Here is a 15,626-nt window from a genome sequence, read left to right on the forward strand (position 1 = left end):
GGGTTTGACTGTGGGATCTTCTCGGAGGTGGGGCAGAAAATCAAAGACATTAATGCCTAGAGTCCCTGGGCGACCAAGAGTGGTACATCTGTGTCGTGACTGTCATGTCTTTATGGAAGGTGTAGTTTTCAGACATGAGTTTGGATCTATCCCACACTATTTTCTTTATTTCAAGTTGTGAGTGAAAATCTCTGAAACTATAATGTGAAAACATTTGGAAGATAAATTATGATTGAATTGTCTTTATAAAAAAATCATCTATAGATGTGTTGATGAATGATATACGTGATGCATATTTTCTTAAGTATTAAGAATAGCTGAGAGATTTTAAATTTAATTATTCTTGTTAGTGGAATAGTGTAACTGTTTTAGATAAAAATCACCTAGGGCTTGTCTAAGGTGAAAGTCAAAAAGAGCTGTACCCGACAGTTTGAGGATGCTTTTTAGACAAAGTACAAATAAACTGCTTACTCCAGAGAAAAGCAAAAATAGTTGCCTTCTTTAACCTGGACATTTAGCATATTAAAAAATAAAGCTCCTTGTGGATTTTAGTAACTTCAAGCAGGCACAGCTGTATGGCTTGTGGCTTGAATTTATTCTACTTGAGGACTTTGATCAAACCCTTAAAATCAAATCTCAAAAGTGAACACAGTGTATTGTATTATACATGAAATAGAATGTTATGAATGAAAACCCAGGTGTCAGCAACCTTGTTAGCCAGGAAGGTGTACATTAAAACCAAAAGTTATATATGGGATGGGCAAAAAAATTAAATCTCTAAATATCAAGTTTTGCCAAAGATGTGAACAAAGTTTTAAATTTCAGTTTCTCGGACAATTTTGAAAAACAACCCCACCTGGTCAGAGGGACTTAGATACATGCATATCTGTGATTCAGTAATTCTAGCCCTGCTTACAAACTTAAAGGCAAGTCCAGTGTACAATTTCCGGGATTTCTGAGCCATGGAGAACATCGAATAGTCACACAGTGTGAAATGTGCACCCAATAGAAAGAACACTACAAAGCTGCATGAAAAACGCAGTTCCGTTTGAGAACATGATACTGTGAGTCAGAAAAGGAAGGGGAAAATGATACATTTAATTAAAAATATATTCATGAAATTCCCAAAAAACAAATAAAATATTATTTAAAAATCTTTTAAAACTATACCAACTAGGACATCACATATATTCAAAGATATTAATCTAGGTGGGAATATTATAAAAAGCAATGAGGTTGTAAGAAATCTCTAAACTTGCAGTTTAGTCTTCAGGGAGAGTAAGAGGACTGAGGACAGAGAAGGAATCATGGGGCATTAGTGGTGATAGGAATATTCTAGTGTTTACATTGGTTATGTGGCATAGAGTGGCCATTATGTTGAATTTCTTATCCCATGCACAATGTTTACAGATATTATTACCATATGTGCAAGAACAAGTTTGAGGGTTTTATATATTCTGCAGGCTCAATACTTGGGTGATAGACTTTCCACATGCAAAGCAAAGGAATTATTTTGTTAATGAGTTTTTACATAGTCATTACATGATTTGTTCTAAGAAATCCATACTTTTTATAGGTGGTTTTTGTTGTTTGGTTTGTTCCTCTTTGGGGATTTTATTTTGTTTTGTTTTGTTGAGACAGGGTCTTCCTTTTAGTCCAGAATGGATTGTAGCTAGCAATCTGTCTTCGAAAGCCAACAGAGTGCTTAGATTACAGGTGGACACTAATACACCTAGCAAGCATAGGTAGTTAAAAAATCCAGACACTCAGAATGAAAGAAATTCTCATACAGCACAAGATGTAGTGTCCTTTATTGATGTGACCATCTATAATTGTCCCTAATGGGGACCCAAATAGTTACTTATCATGTGATTATATTTTTAAAGCTTAAACTTGATTCAGGAAGATGACTGTATGTAGCATTCAAAAAACAGAGGATAAATGTGGAGTCCAGAATGATAACTACCCTGGAGATCAGGCAAATATGTTCCCTTTTCCTTAGGCAATTTTCCTTATGGCAATTTTCTTTCTACTATATAGTCACCTCTTATTGAGATAGCATACTCCAGTAATATGTCCTTTGCCTTTAGAATGAATCACCGGATTGCACATTTATCAGATTCTCACATTTTCAATAGCTATAAGTAGAAAATAATTTGCAAAGTTTTAGGGAACATGGAACACTCACAAATGCACGTGCCCACAAACATACACATGCAAAGAAGGAGGCAGGGATGCAGAAATACAGATAGATAGATAAATAGATAGATAGATAGATAGATAGATAGATAGATAGATAGATAGATAGATAGATAGATAGATAGATAGACAGATAGATAGACTGATAGATGGACAGATGGAGAGAAGATAAGATAGAGCCCCTTTCTGCATAGTGTCTTAGTAGCAAGAATAGGTGCTACCTAGATGACTGGCCCTTGTCATGTTTACAGCCAGATTATCAGGGTTAAGTTGCACAGCCCTTGATGTACATGAACAGTATGTTTATCTTTTCCCTTTGAAAGAGTGAGCTAAACATGGTGGCTTATACTTGTAGTTCCAAAACTTGGAGACTGAAGCAGGATGAACATCTGTTAGTTATTGGCCAGCTTGAGCTACAGACTGAGACTCAAAAACCAAAACAATAACAAAATTAAACAAAAATACATGAAGGTAGGGCAGGCACCATATTACATCAAATCTTTGCCAACAGGTGGTCCTCAGTCATTGTGAGGTATTTAAGTCAGTGGTGTGTATGCTACAAGGTTTCCAATACTAAAGTCTAACGTTTGGAAAAGAAGCAAGGAAGGAAAGAAGGAAGGAGGGAAGGAAGGAAGAAAGGAAGGAAGGAAGGAAGGAAGGAAGGAAGGAAGGAAGGAAGGAAGGAAGGAAGGCAGACAGGAAGGAACTTAGAAAGAAAGAAAAGGAAAGACAAACATTCCTGCTTGTTGTTATTCCTCACAAAGACAATTATCTGTTGCTATCATGTTGAAGATCTCAGATGGCACAGAACTATAGTATTTTATTGATGACGTTCTACAAAAAATATATATTGAATTGTGTTATTTCACTACAAATAAAGTCTGCACAGTTTCCAGGGATATATACTTTTCCCTAAACAAATCTAAACTGCCATCCCTCCTTTCTCCCTGGGTCCATTTTCTTTTCCTCTTGTAAGTCTCTGGGTAAGCCTTGCTCCACTTAACAAGAAGGTTATGTTAATGAAGCTCATGCACTGATACTTGCCTATGATTATATCTAGTTTTTCATGAAAAGAAGCACAATTCATATAGGATTTAGTACATCTGAGACTTCCAGGGCAAGAATATATTTTGAATATTTATCTGTTGTTCACTCCATTTTCTTCTGCTTCATAATTTTCCCTAAGCTACACATAGCTTCTTCCTGGCACAAAGTCTAATTTTGTTTGCCTAGAAGAGGAAAAAAAGCTCGATGAAAACTAACAGTATTTTGCCTTCTCTACTCTTCTTAACTCAGAATGGAGGCATGGAGCTGCTCAAGGCAGTCTTCCCATGTACCCTCTGATTGTGAGTTGCCCTGTGCTAACCTCACCTGAAAGTGAATTCACATTTCAGCAAGTATGAGAAGACTGGATCTGGTCTGCACAAGTCAAATGAATTTTAAGTCATTTCAGAAGAAGTACTCAGTCACAGCATAGTAATGACATGGTAAGCAGTAACTCTTCAAGATAACAAAAATCAAGAAAGACTTCCTTTAAAATCATCTTTTGAACCTTAGTTGTTTTTTTTGTTGTTGTTGTTGGTTTTTTTTTTTTTTTTTTTTTGTAAATGTATTCTACTAGGGGGAATCTGTCCATCCTGGGGACTTGGAGTACTACAGAAAGTACAGAAGTATCAATGGAAGGAAAAGAGAAAGAACAGAGAGAAATACATCCCATCAATGAAACAGGAATCAGCCCTGTTGAGGAAGCAGCAGCATGGTGTTCAAGGAGAGAATGAAGGGCTGTTTTCTGAGAATGAAAGACTTAGGACATAGAATTTAATGTTCAGATAATTGTGTGAATGTGAGGACATAATATATATCTTAATTATGAAAACCATTAAAACTACCTGGTGCCCACACTAGGACCAGCTAGTAAAGCATTTAAATGATAAAAGTGGTAATTCTTAGAAAATGTTCAGAGTAAAAAATATAATTTTTAAAGGTAATATTATATCTCCTTAAATCTTGTTTTTAAAAATGCTGAGAGTAAAGGAAAAAAAAAACCTACATAGCTGAAATTAAAAATCTAGAATGTTAATATCAACATGATTGGAGGTATTTTTGGAAATAATTCAAAGAATGTAATATGTAGTGAAAACATTATTTTAAAAACAACAAGGAGCCCTGCAGTGGTGGTGCACGCCTTTAATCCCAGCACTCCGGAGGCAGAGCCAGGCGGATCTCTGTGAGTTCTATGAGTTCAAGGCCAGACTGGTCTACAGAGTGAGATCCAGGGCAGGCACCAAAACAACACAGAGAAACCCTGTCTTGAAATTGCCCCCCCCCCAAAAAAAGAACAATGAGAAAATAAGAAAGAAGATAATTTCCTAAAATAGAGTAAAGATAAAATTGAAATAAAATTAAATATAGAGGCAGGTAAAAACATGCTATTGTCTACAATAAAATATTAACTGAAAGATGACCCAAATAGTTACTTATCATGTGATTATATTTTTAAAGCTTAAACTTGATTCAGGAAGATGACTGTATGTAGCATTCAAAAAACAGAGGATAAATGTGGAGTCCAGAATGATAACTACCCTGGAGATCAGGCAAAGAACTTCATGTGTCCATTTCTTAGCTTTTGTTTTGAGTGGTGGGTATGTGAGTGACACTATTTAAAATGATTAATTATTTGCATACAATTTTCAAATCATTTGAAATAATTTAAGCAAAATATAAGCTAATAGAATAGTAATTTTATTACAATTTAATATTTATGAATATATATCTGTTGTTTATATAATATTCTATTTTATAGACTATGAAAGTAAGGACAAGTTTTTTTATGGCTATAATACTGGCCTCACATTTTATAAATTTATTTTTCTGAATTTGCATAAATTTACATGTTGCTCTGCCCCAAATTCTCTTTAAACCTGAGATTGCTAGACAAACCTGAAGAGTGCAGATGAGGGGCAATGCATACGCAAAACAGATGCGCTTTCCAGCACACAGCTTCCTTACACTAAAGTGTCTGTTTAATTAATTTCATACAGTTCTCTCTGCTTGACTTTCTCCCTCTCTCCAAGCACCCCTGGGATTATCTGAAATATTGTACAGATGTTCCTACAGAGAATTACATTGCCAAGTGTCATTAACACGAGTCAACATTCAACATTAATTTCATAGTTGAGGCATGGAGGTGACAAGTACCTCCATATTCATGTATATTTATAGTTTCATGGAGTGGGAATTTCTGTGTTTGGAATGCTTCCTTTCCAGGTCACCTAAACAGTGAGTTCTTACTCCAGAATCCACTGGGCTTCTCAATCTCTACTTCCTTAAATGAGTAGGTTGTCCTTAAACAAGTGACCTCCTTTCACTGAGCCCACAGATTCCCTTTCCCAATTCTTCTGTACAAGATAATAAAAAAAAGAAAACATTTGGGTAGAAGACTGGTATAGAAAATAAGATGCAGAAGTCTAGTATCTTGTGCACAAAAGAGGTTGAAGGTCTATTGTATTTCACGAAAGAAATGAAGTACAGTGCTCTCTGGAATTCCAACAGAAGCCACCAGTAAAGGGCCATGAGCAGATACTAAGCTGAACAATCTCTATGCTAAGCAAGAAACAAATGACAACATCTGATGTGAGGATTTGGAACCAGAGCACTTGACTATAGATGGAGATTGAGAAGCATCAGACTGATCATGGAGTGGAGAGACAATTCCTTTGTCTTTTTGCTGCAAATTGCCAGGTGTATATTAAATACAGTATTGATTTAGTGATACCAGTGTACCAGCACTTTAGCTAGAGTATTTCATTAGATGCTTGCTATAGCCCAGTGGATAGACCTTATCCTTTGCTCTGTCCATTTTACAGATTAGGAAACTGAGGCACAGAAGTCACATAATTTGGCAAATATTTTATAGCTATTTGAAGAGTCACGTTGGGACTATATAAAAGCAAAGCATGCATTGCTAACTACTATGTTTTGCTGCTTCACCTGACATGTACCACATGGTCTGAAGGACTAAATTATGCTATCACTTAGATGGAATTAAATATTGAAACCTATAGATAATATGTGAATGAATGTTCATGGAGATTAAAGTCCTTTCTGCAATTATTGCTTACATTCAAATAGGAAATATAGTATGTTTCATTAGTGTTTGGTTCATTCTGTCTGTGGGCATTATTTCTGTCCTTAATATAAATGAGTACCTATTAATAGCCCACAATGTGTTGTAGTTGTTTAGCTAATCTCATTTAATGATGATAATTATCAGTGTAATTCTTTCACAAAGACATATTTAATAAATGTTTCTCATGAATGCTTCCATGTGAAAATATCCTTAACAATAAATTTTACATGTCTGAGATATTCTGATAATGCTTCTACAATTTGGGTACAACCGTTGGTAAATTTAGTGAATTGAGATAGTCAGAAAACTATGAACTATGAAATGGAATTTCACTAATTCTCAAAATAAATTTTAAGGTAGGTAATCATTTGAGTCTCAGTTTCCTTGTCTATGAAATGGGGTTCACTCAAGTGATTTCAGAAACTTACCTATGTTTTCTCTATTAAGAAATAGGAATGCTGGGCATAGTGGTGCATGCCTTTAATTACAGCGCTTGGGAGGCAGAGGTAGGTGGGTCTCTGTGAGTCCCAGGCCAGCCTGGTCTACAAAGCAAGTTCCAGGACATCCAGGGCTGTTACACAGAGAAACCCTGTCTCAAAAAAAAAAGAAAGAAAAAGAAAGAATGAAAGAAAGAAATACAGCTGCTATAATCTACCCAGGTCTCTCTGAATCCAGAGTCTTCCTTCATGATACTGTAACACCCCCAATCTGATGTGCCACATGTAAAGTATAGTTATATTAACATAGAAACAGGATGTTAGAAACACAAAGGTTTCTGGTGGAAAAGAGGTACTCCCCAGGAAATAACTATTTTGGTAAAAGACTGCATGAGTCTTTTGCAATATGAGCTGTAGTATACATGTTCATACATCATCTCCTGTAAGACCATATTACCACCACTGGGATACCAACACAGCCTCTGTCTTCTGTGAGCAATCCATGCTACACACTGTTATTAACATTCCCAAAACATCACTTTGTTTTTGTGTGATCACTTTTTAATAAAATTTCAACTTTTAGTAGATTTTTGAAAGATCTTTCAGCTTCTTTCTGACTACAAAATAACCTGGAAAATATTATAATAGGTTTGTCATGGAATACTGTCCATGATATGTCTTTTCTCAACTTTCCAGACATACCTCTTCTTCCTTCATAGCCTCACTTCCACCTGCTGTGGGATGGTCTTTCTGTACACCGTGAATATGTGTTGCTACTACTGATTAATAAGCTGCTATGGCCTATGGTAAGGCAGAATAGAGCCAGGTGGGAAATCCAAGCAGAGACAAGGAGAAGACAGAATCAGAGGAGACGCTGAACACTGCTGGGGAAGCAAGATGTAATGGAACACAGGTAACGCCATGAAGCCACATGACAAAATACAGATTATTAGAAATCAATTAATTTAAGATGAAAGAGCTAGCTAGCAAGAAGCCTGAGCCATAGACCAAACAGTTTGTTTAACATTTTCTAATTCCGTCACTGGGACACCATCAAACAAACACTAAACAAACAGCCACGCTTTCACTTTGTGGTGGTTGTTAGCACTACAACCCAAATTAAATGCTTTCTCATGTCCAAGTCACTCCTCTGAATTCTTTAAGAACCCTGGTTTCTTCAGAGCTCACTATATAAATGTTTATGCTATTCTGTAGCTGAAGTTTTCCTGTGTCCCAGCCTGCCGGCAGTTGGGACAAATCTCTCCCACTTGTGTCCCCCAAGTAAACACACAGAGACTTATATTACTTATAAACTGTATGGCCATGCCAGGCTTCTTGCTATCTGTTCTTATATCTTAAATTAACCCATTTCTATAAATCTATACCTTGCCACATGGCTCTTGGCTTACCAGAGTCTTACATCATGTTTCTCCTACGGTGGCTGGCCGTGTCTCCCTGCCTCAGCCTTCCACCTCCCAGAATTTTCCTCCTCCTTGTCCTGCCTACACTATCCTTCCTGCCTGCCTACTGGCCAATCAGCATTTTATTTGTTTTATTTATCAATCAATCATAGCAACATATATTTTCATCCCACAGCACTATTCCAACTACTCTCTGATACTCATTCAAAAATTTAATAAATTGTAACATCTTTTAAAAAATAATGTTCTTACATAATTTTCACTCAGATAATAATGTCTGTTCTACATACTCATTTGTGTTATGAAATTACTCTAGGTGAATATGTGCATGTGTATGTGTGTGAACATTTTTGTGTGTTTGCATGTGTGTGTGTATTTGTGGTGTTATATATGTATAGGTTTATGGGTGTGTATTTGTGTATGTATGTATTTATGTATATGTACATATATTTGTGTGTATGAGGGTGTCTTTGCATGTATGCATGCATGTGATCATGTGTTTGCATATATGTAGATGTATGTGTATGTGGGAGGGATGGGGGTGTGCATATGCATTCTTTATCTTTTTGTCTGCTTTGTTGGCATGTAACATTGTGGTGTTAAACACACCATGCTATTATGTGTTGTTCTGGGAATTGTGGGAAAATGTGATTATCACCCTTGAATCTAAGATATTGTTTACTGGAAAGCGCAGAGCATCTTGGTGAACTCAGGTGTACCACATTAACTGTCAAAAAAACCCTTCTTGTTAGTAGATCATACCTGTCTTTACACCCTGCTCCCATTGTGGTTTGAAAGAAACTGAACTCAAAGAGAATGGCACTATAGGAGGTGTGGCTTTGTTGGAGGAAGTGTGTCACTGTGGGGGTGGGCTTTGAGAGCTCATATATGCTCAAGCCACAGCAGTGACACAGAGCACCTCCTGTTGCCTGCAAGATGTAGAACTCTCAGCTACCTCTCAAGCACCCTGTCTGCCTGCAAGCTACCATTTCCCACCATGATGATAATGGACTGAACCTCTGAAGCATATGGCATCCAATTAAATGTTTTTCCTTTATGAGAGTTGCCGTGGTCATGGTGTCTCCTCACAGCAATAGAAACCTAACTAAGATACCCCCCCAGCTTAGTAATAATGAATGGATATAAATATCTTTTACTATCATTATGAAGTTTATAGGTTTACATGAAGTGAATCTATTTAATAAGCAAATATTTCTGGAATAAAACTAGAGTCTGGCTTTATACATTTCTGTACTCTTATCAATTATTAGGTAAACAATAGCCTAAGGATGTTCATGAAGTTAAAATACCATGTTCAGTTCAAAGCTCACTCAGTGGAGTGTGAGGAGCCAAACCTATTACTTCTCAATGAGAAGTCCTTCATTAGCTCCATCCTTCTGAAGAAGAGTATGTGATACAGCACAGATTTAGCATGCAGTTTCCATGGAGAGGCCATGCCAGTGACCACAGTTACCTTTCAAGTCCCTCTGGTCTTTGAGAAATCCTCAAAACATTTCCCATTAAAACAGTATAAACATTATTTTGTCCATTGGCTTGAGACAGTGATATCCCCAAAGGTAGCAAGCACTCCCTCCATGTACAACTAATGCCCATTGCATACATCCACTTCCAGTACATCTCTTAGGATTTCCTTATGTTGTTTTCCTTAGAGGAATTTAATGTGATGCTTTGCATGTGTTTTTATGTTTAACCTCTCCTGAGTCCATAGTAGTGGTGGACTCACATGAATGAGCCTTTGGTGCCACACACACTTCAATAGAAAAATCATAATAATTTTACGTGGAATTAGAGTTGATGGATAAAATAAAGGAATGGAGAATTTATTGAAGAACTGAGTGAAGTATTGTTCAGTGGTTATAAAATCCTAACCACACTTTCTGAAAAGTGCATTAGAATTAGGTAACCTCTGTGTTCTGATTGTAAAGGCTGCCTCAAGTAATGTTTTACTGAGCCATAAACTGTTCTGACTAAATTTCATGCCTGATAAAATCCTTGCATTTATAGCATAAAATGTAAGCCCTTGTCCCATAACTAATCTGCTAAGTTTCTGAAACATGGAAGTCTTGAATCTCTTTGCACCAGGAAATTAAGCTAGTAAAAGTCATCATATGGCTTTTTAAAACAGGCTAGTATAATTAGGAATTTTGTTCATCATAATCTTGCCATTAGTATTGAGATATATTTTATAAGATACATGTATATATATTCATACATGCATACTTATATGTATAAGTTTATATATACATTGTTTTAATAAGCTATTATAAATTAGTATAGTTATATATTTACTAATTTATCTCAGTAAATGCCTCTTATTTAATAGTTATATAAAAATTAGATTGATCTTCCAACAACAACATACTTGCCAACATTATATAGCATTGAGTAATGTCTTCTTATTTACAGACTTAAGTATATCATCATTATCTATGCCTACTGCATAGATAAAATGCATTGCAAACTAGTTTAAGCTTTTTGAAAATACATTGAAATATATTTTGAAAAAAGGGATATGGGGAGCTACGATGGGAAGTAAATGGTCTTTGGAGCCACACACAGCCATGTTCCACTCTTAGATCTGGGTCTCCTGAAATCTGTAATCTTGACTTAGATAAATATCCCTTGCCACCTCTGAAGTAGAAATAATGTTGCAGGCAATTTACTGTGCTATGCACTCAGGATCTGTGTACTTGCAGGTGTCCCAAATCAAACAAAGGGGAAGTAGTTAGATGGGAGCTGTCATTAGGAGGTGAAAAACCTGGATCACCATTCACTCCCTCTGGCAGAAGGAAAAACAGCCTGGGAGAAGAAGTCAGAATTGAGCATCCATCAGTCAATCCCTCAGGCAGCTGATGACATGAGTCCTGGTCTCAAGGAGAGCAGAATGACACCCTGCAGCATCTGCAGACTTTGTGTCTGTGTGTAGTATCTGACAAGAACTCAAACCAAATCCTTAAAGGCCACCTTTCTTGAAGGACACCTTTCCCAAGGACACCACAATGAGGAAGACTATCTTTTTCTTTTCTTTTTTGAATTCTTATTTTTCTTCTGTTGAAAATAGATTTTTAATACAATATATTCTGATTAAATCTCTTCTTCCCAAGCTTCCCTGAGGTCCTCCTCACACACTGCCCCCCATGCACAGCCACACCCTTCTTGTCTTCCATTAGAAAATAAACAGGAATCTAATCAATATTAATAAAATAAGATAAAACAAAAACATTTGAATAAGACAAAAGAAACAGAAAAGAAGCCATAGAAAATGCACAAGAAACATATGCAGAAGCAGAGATACACATACATTTGCACATTGAGGAATCCCATAAAAACACAAAACTGGAAGCCATAATATATATGCAAAGGACCTGTAAGGATAAAACAACAACAACAAAAAGAATGGCCTGGTAAAGCCTTATGAGACAAAGAGCCTTCAAAGATGTCATTGAGTTCATTTTGTGCTCACCATTTATTGCTCTGCATTGAGACTAATTCTTCATTTGCAAGTGGTTGTCTATTGGAAATAGGTCTGGGTTGGGAACAGGGGTGAGTGTTCACTTCTCTCGTGCTGGGATCTCATCCCGTGCCTACCCATAAGAAAGATTACTAGAAGCAGTCTCTATCTCTGGGATAGTCTCAAGACCACACCTTATTCCTGTCAGTGCCTGATCGTCTTTTTTTCTTCTACTGTCCATGCTAGAATTCATTGTGTCCAGCCAGCACCTCCACTGACTATAGTGGTTCACTTTGTGAAGTGACACCTGCTAAAATCCTGAAACCCTTCTCACCATTACTTACATGGGCTATTGCATTTTGCTATATCCTATTAGAAATAAGCCGCGAAAGGTTAAGAAACAGAGGCGAATTATCCTTTGTGGATATAGCCCCATTTTCCCCCCTGATGGTTTAGCAGCTTCTTCCTCTGCTCTCAGCTGTTTGCCATAGGTATCCAAATGGTTGCTGTTGTTCTTTAAAATCAGATCTATCTTAAGGATTTTTGAGCCTCCTATTATGTCCCACATGGGAGTATTTCCTCTTTGCAAACAAAGGTAGCTGGGGGCACAGAGCCCAGTTTGTAAGAATGGGAAACCAGTTCCTTGCTTAGCCAAGAGGAATAATGCTATGTTGACTACTCAGTTTCCCCCACCTTCATTCCCGGATCTACATAATCTATTCTTTGAAGATGTAGGCGATGGGGAGAGGGAGGCAAAACAGTCATTGATTTAAAGTATTTAAATACATAGTAGGGTAGTATCTCACAATTGTGAGACACTTCATCTGTGCCATTGTTTGGGAGGGGTAGAGATTAAACCAAGGGTCTCTCACACACAGGCATGTGCTTCAAAATTTAGTCATATTTCCACCTTCTATTATACATTTAGAAAGCTGTCCTGTTGCTTTATCGGGACAGCATCCTCTGGTTTATACCATTCATACTGAGCTGAGTACATCACATGATTATGTAGCCACTGCTGTACCTCAGTTCAAAAATTCCATTTGCTTTCAATGACATCATGCACCTTTGTGTATTGATGTCATAAACTTGTAGACTATAGTACGAGGCTGAATGCCAACCAGGCATGGTGGCAAATACCAGCATCACCTCTCTCCAGGGGCTGATATTGGGAGATCGTTAATTCAAGGCCACCCTTGGTTAAAACAGGGAGTTCAAGACCTTGTCTGAAACAGGCTCACAAACTGTCTTAGGGAATTTGTTTTGGGTCTAGACAAACGTAGTGACTTCCCTTTCTCAGTTGAAAGTGAATGGACTAATAATCAGATAAATGGCTGGTTGGTGACTCTGAAGGATCATGCTAAGATTGAGGCTCAATGTTGCTTCCTGTGGCTCTCAAATTGGATCACTCATCTACTTTCTCATGTGTGAGAAATCGGGGCAAATTATTAAATGGTCCCCATGGAACAGATGAGAGCTACTGAGGAATGGAGAAGACATGTTAAAAGGTTCAAAATGAATGATTTGGGAGACAGACGGAACTTCTTGAAGAGATATTTGAATTATAATAAAACTGAGATAATGAATAATCTTGGAAGCTCTAAAGCTATGCATGATGTAAGAAAGAAGCAAGAATGATTTCTGAAAACACACTAATTTATGTATTTCATTCTTGTATATTTTATTTCTTATTTTGTGTCCCCTAGTTTCTTAGTTTCCTTTTAATCTTTATTTAGTTTGTTGTTTGTTTTTCAGTTAAATCTGGTGAATGTACCAGGTTATAAAAGAACACATGATGAATTGGCAAATTTGAGCAAATAAATTTGCTGAGCTTAATTTATTGAATTAAAATAAAATCACATGTATTGCAACTGTAAGATTTAAATTGTCCATAAAGGATTTTTTTCATAGTAGGTTCAATCTATGCTTATTAATAAAAAAGACTGTGGCTTGAATCCTTCCTGCAGCTAAAACCACATGCTGCCTGCCCTACTGAGTGAGGCTCCTGCTAACTGGCCTTGGACCATATGCTTTGTATCTTCATTCAAAAGAGTTGTAATTTGAACAGTTAGTTGTCTGTGGTTCTAATATGCATACTTTAAAATCTATTTCTTGTTACAAAAATGTGCATTCTATAAACATTTCCTGCACAAATACTCTTATCATGAGGACAGAACTCACTTCTATATCTATTAGGATAAACTTAAGTATTGACATCTATTCTACAAAAATATTTGTATGCAAAATAAGTGATTATGTAAACAAAATATGTAAAAGCTAATTTTGGACACTAGTAAGGTGATGTCATGTGCATGAATGTGTCAGACACTCTGCAAACCTTCAGATCATGGTGCTGAACAAAAGGCTCAAGTCTTGTTTATAAAATCAGGATACTACTTACTTCATGGGTTGGTTGTGTGAGTTAAGTGAAAAACCTATGGAATTTAGATATTTCCCTACAAAATGTATGTATGCCGCATGTGTAGCACATGTAAACCTGATAGTGACATGTTGTAAATAACAGCTATTCCCCTTGCCTGAAGACAGGTCTGAGATCCCAAAGGATGCTTTATGTCAGTGTTTTCCTCTCCCCTCACATTCCTCAAAGAGAACAATGACTTGAAAACATTGGTTGAGTAAATCCTGCATTATCATAATTACAATTTCCCTGAGACTAGTGGCTTGCAGTTTGAATATTCAGCATCATAATTACGATTTCCATAAGGAATGTAGAACAGTTATTATAAACAACACAATAATCACTTGGTCTATAAGGGAGAACAGTTTACTAGGGGAGTGAAGAGAGAATGATGTGAAGCCTGTGTTCTGATCAGCATGCAGGAGGAGAATATGTTGCAATGTCCTGTGAAAATTGTCTTGCCCAGATTTATGGAGAAACTATACCATGATGGCACATCCACAAGAGTTGACTAAGCATTGCCTGTATAATTTTTCCTTTTATATAATTTTGTTAAACATTCCCATTATTGCTATGCCACTAAGAAATTTTACAGAAGTAAACTACCAAAATAGCAAAGGCACATTATTAGAGAGGAAAGTTTTATCAGGTGTTTTCTCTGCACAGTTAAATGTTTGTTTTCTGTCCTAAGTAAAATGGTGAAACTTCATTAATTTTTTTAAAAGATGCCCATTTTAGTTTATCCATTGCTTCAATTGTCTCTAACTTTAATATTTGTCTTTTCTTTTTCATTTTTAGATGAAGTAAAAGAAGCAAAATGCAGCATTCAAGGTTGGTACTTTTCATAATGCATGAACACACATTAGTATAAAACAGAGCACAAAAGTAACAAAGCCAAAATTCCCTCAACTTTTCACAGATAACAGAGAATACAACATTTTCATCTTCTCCACTACTGCATAGAAACTACAACATAAGTTGACCATAGAACAGCACTTAATCTAATATATTAGCTTTGAATCAAAATTTGGCAATATTGTATAGGTAGAAATGTTCAGTACTTTCCATTCCATTCATCCAGCTGTCTTTGTTTGTTCATCTTTTATATGTATTTATCAATGACATTTATTGAATGCACATTGTATACAAAACCATGCCACATTATTCCTTCTATCCAGACTTTATCTGGCCTTCACCAAATTAACAATATCCTCCCTGTTCTAACATTGCCTGATAACTCTAACAATAAACTGTCACCTATTATCACAGATCCTTGATTTAACTTGCTATAGCTGACAAGTAAGTAGGATTTCCTCAACATTGCTCAGCTGTGTTCAGACATCTACTCTCAAATAATTTGCACTCCTTAGTATGATAATAAGGAAATTATTTTATACATATCTAATATGTGTTATTTTTCGGTATTGTGTATGTGTGTTTGTATATCAGGATAATTTAGTAATTGACAATACCAAATATACTTATATAAAATTCTAATATATACATATATAACATAAATACATATTTATATGTAAGAATGGTAGCAGTA

The 15,626-nt window shown here is 36.2% G+C and overlaps 1 protein-coding gene across 21 annotated transcripts in view; it reads left to right on the forward strand.

Moving 5' to 3' along the window:
* Nucleotides 1-15,626, forward strand: part of Lingo2 (leucine rich repeat and Ig domain containing 2) — a 1,194,974-nt gene that overhangs the window by 757,775 nt on the left and 421,573 nt on the right. For 20 of the 21 annotated variants that reach the window (XR_008213749.1, XM_052716815.1, XM_052716814.1 and 17 more), the window contains one exon: nucleotides 14,876-14,908. The exons of the other annotated variant lie outside the window; for it this stretch is intronic. The gene's annotated coding sequence lies outside the window, so the exon portion shown is untranslated. The remainder of the gene's footprint in view (nucleotides 1-14,875; nucleotides 14,909-15,626) is intronic. 21 annotated transcript variants of the gene reach the window in all.

Source organism: Peromyscus californicus, unplaced genomic scaffold (genome assembly GCF_007827085.1).
Source record: "Peromyscus californicus insignis strain IS unplaced genomic scaffold, ASM782708v3 Scaffold_5__1_contigs__length_169319896, whole genome shotgun sequence".
Classification (NCBI taxonomy): domain Eukaryota; kingdom Metazoa; phylum Chordata; class Mammalia; order Rodentia; family Cricetidae; genus Peromyscus; species Peromyscus californicus.